The sequence below is a fragment of the Haemaphysalis longicornis genome, unplaced genomic scaffold (genome assembly GCF_048455015.1).
Source record: "Haemaphysalis longicornis isolate Haplotype H1 unplaced genomic scaffold, Haemaphysalis longicornis Haplotype H1 scaffold_2, whole genome shotgun sequence".
NCBI classification, from domain to species: domain Eukaryota; kingdom Metazoa; phylum Arthropoda; class Arachnida; order Ixodida; family Ixodidae; genus Haemaphysalis; species Haemaphysalis longicornis.
This window is the reverse complement of record NW_027526295.1, coordinates 61,373,381-61,376,897: the sequence shown is the minus strand read 5'-3', so window position 1 is coordinate 61,376,897 and position 3,517 is coordinate 61,373,381. Positions and strand designations below refer to the sequence as shown.

The window sequence follows — 3,517 nt, the reverse complement described above, 5'->3', positions numbered from 1 at the left end:
CATCCGCCGGAGCTTGACCTGGGCTCCGACGGCCACCGTTTGAGGCTTCTACCCTTCACCTTTAAACACATCACCACGGTAGGTTACAGTTTATGTTGGGGGCTCGGGGTCCGCGGTGTCGCCAACACCGTCACCATGAATACTCAAGGTGCCCCGTGCGGGGAGTTTTTTGCATTTGTTTGTGAATTTAACTTGTCTTGATTTTCGTGCAGACTGACATGTTCTTGTGGTTTGTTATACTCCTTTTAGGTTGACATAGGGCAGGGTGTCAAAATTCGGCGGGAAGTGTGGACCCGAATCGAAAGGCAGCCAAAAGACTCCCTCTACGTGAAGGAGCTTCTGGTGGCGATCTGGGAGCCATCAACTTTGTTAAACCGGTCTCTTTTTGGTAAGGGGCTGTTTGTGGTGTTCATTTTGTCACCTTGATCTGAACATTTTCACTTCACTCTTTTAGGCAAACACAGCCCTCGCTTCCCAGGTCGCCCCAGGAAAGACGCACTCACTCCAAAAAAGGTGGAAGTGTTGCGCGGTAAGTGCACTGACAAGAATTATAACTTCTCTGACAGCTTGTGAAATGCTACACTGCTTGCTCCCGATAGTATAGTCATCCCGCATGGTACAAGCTTCATTTGTAGCCAGGCCTTCATCCAGCAGTAAACCTAAATAGGCAGATTATGGTGGTTTTCACAGGGCCTAAGTTTCTCAGAAAAAGCCGGTTTGCTCTTTCTTGCACAGGTTACCAAATGTTTGAGGTTTAACTTTGTAGGACCATTGAACTTAACTTTGCTATAATTTTCAATGCTTGCAGCTATTACACTTCATAAAGCTTTTGTTAAAGGTCAGCTAAACGAACATTTTGCTTTTTTTAAGGTGCAGTAGATACCACTACGTCAACTGGCATATGAGTGGTAGGCCTGTGAGATGACTTAATTGGTGCGAATTAAAATAGTTTAAAATAGCTCCAAAGTTTTTAAAAATAAAAGTACGAAAATTAAATAACCTCAAAGACCGGACCAACCTCGGTATTCTGCAGGAAAGATAACCCTCTTAGTGACTTCTCTTAAACTAAAGTGTGCCAAAAATGTGAAAGGCAGAGAGGATATGGGAAAAAAGAAAGTCCTAAAGAAAGGAAAGCGTAAACTGCTGTCAGCCTTTAACGAGCGTTGCTGTTGGATCGGTTTTTATAAAAAAAGAAAGTCACTTAACGGTATTTCGTGTTACAGTGATCGTGTAAAAACGTGACAGTGTTACAGTTGCAAGTTGCAGAAAAGAGTAACTAGTGACCGATAACGCATTACTATTAACTGGTTGCCACCGCAGTGGCTCAGTGGCTATGGCATTGCAGTACTGAGCACAAGGTGGCTGGTTCGATTCCTGGCCGCGGCGGCCGCTTTTCTGATGGAGGCAGAAAGCAAAAACGCCTGTGTGTTCGAGTTTTAGGTGCGCGTTAAAGATCCCCAGGCGGTCGAAATTAATCAGGAGCCCTCCACTACGGCGCGCCTCATCGCCTGCATTGCTGCAGCGCGTTCAACCCCACAAAGGATGAAGTGCCCAAGACTGCTTCTAAGTCGCTTCAGTCTTGCCATTATGGCCACTGTTCTCAGTTTCAGCTTCAAAATTGATGATATTTGTGGGCGGCTTGTGGTATGCGTGCACATAATTCAGCTTTCATATTTTGTATCTTTGAGTTTTTTTAGGCACAGTATAGATGAAAATGGTTTCAGAGGTCAAAGTTTTTCTGCAGTTGACTGTCAATTCTAATTTACAGCCAAACAAGAGACTTGTGTCTGTTTGGGTGAACTTTTGTGCGCAAATGAATATGCATTGCAAGTTGCAACAAAAGGTATATGCTATACTCAAATTTTACAACCATACTAGCAGTGTGCACTGTGAAATGCTGCATTACTGCAGTCACATTTTGCGAAGAATATGTTTAAAAGGAAACATCCTTGTTTGCTATCTAATTGTGACTTACTTTATCTCTGTAAAATGCAGACTGCTATATGGAGCACCTCAAGAGAAAGGGAACTCTCCCGGGGAGTGAGTTGTTCGACCTGGCGGTGAAAAACGTCAACGGATACATCATTCAGAAGCTTGCCGACAACGAGAAGATGGCAAAAAGGTATGCTGAATGGGCTATTGAGATTAATTTCGTGGAAAAATTCATGATGAGCACAAAAAAATAGAGACCACAATGAAAAGTGGGACATTGCTAGTTTTCATGGAACCTTCACAAGCTTTGTGGACTGCCATTTCTCTTGAGCTGTATTTTTAAAGAGACACTAAAGGGTAAAAACAAGTTGACTTGCATCAATAGATTACAGTGCTGAGAATCTAAACACGCCATTCTCGCATCCGGCAGGTGTTGAATAAGGCAGAAGATGCCAGAAACAGGAAAACAGGCGACAATGCCCCAACATTTTCGGGTACTATGGCTTGTGATGTCACATAAGTTGAGAACGGCAAGAGCTCATTGGAGAAGCATCTGTAAATGTGCTTTTCTTCGAATAAACTGTTCTGAAGTTGTTGAGCTCGTGAAATAAGCACCACTCAAAACCTTAAATGAGCTCAACGTATCTAAAAAATGCATATTACAGCTTTTATATGCTGCTCTTTGTTACGCAACAACTACATCACAAAAAAATGAAAGGGAAGCGGGGGAGGGAAATGCCAGATTTGTTTGCTTATTTCTCAGTGACTAATGCATTGTTGCTCGTCGAACAAAAGCCAAGAGAGCTGCGAAACGTCTGAGATTTCAGTAAAAACAAAGATTTATTCATCCTTTACTGTCTCTTTAGGGAGGCCCTGTGGAAAATTTTTGTCGAAGTAGGAAAGTCGCGCCACATCTGTAGAAAACATCGCGATTAACTGCAATACAATTTTTATGTATGGCAAGTGCCAACAGTCAAGAAATGAGAAATGGTTTGGCACAGTGAGCATTTAAATGCACTTTGGGTAGCCTGTTTACCCCTTGCTTAGCATACCTAGCAATAATCTCTAAAGCAGCAGGAAACGGTTTTTTTTACTTTTTTTTTACTATTCTTACATCGCACAGGGAAGCTGGCAGCAGGGGAGCACTGCCACGTGACCATGAAGATGGTGACGGGACAGGACTGCCGACTCATTGCGAGGATGATTAGGCCGGGCAATTGGCTTATTCATCGGAGGAGTACTAGTCTAGAAAATAAAATGTTCATTGTGCAGTAAGTTTGCTGTCATTTTTCAGGGTTCAACGAAAAAGGCACTGCACACGCACAGACCTAGCCAAAGGGTTGGAATGCTACATTTGGTTGGCAGCCAAGTGGAGGTAACGAAGGGCTATTTGAAGCCATGAAAAGGAAGGACCCATTGGGGGCCCATTGGGTGACCCATTAGGGGACCCATTGGGTGACCTATTGGGATCCAATAGGTCGGCCAATGGGTCAGCCATTTGGTCGGCCAATGGGTCGGCCAATGGGTTGGCCAATTGGTCGGCCAATGGGTGCCTAAAACATCATTGGCCGGCCATTTGGAAGAC

General features: G+C 43.9%; 1 long non-coding RNA gene across 1 annotated transcript; it reads left to right on the top strand.

The window, feature by feature from the left end:
* The first annotated feature begins 202 nt into the window (after positions 1-202).
* LOC144167132 (uncharacterized) lies at positions 203-3,180 on the top strand. The gene is made up of 3 exons (XR_013321853.1): positions 203-388; positions 455-529; positions 1,996-3,180. It is a non-coding gene; the product is annotated as an uncharacterized LOC144167132 (long non-coding RNA).
* The last annotated feature ends 337 nt before the right edge of the window (positions 3,181-3,517 follow it).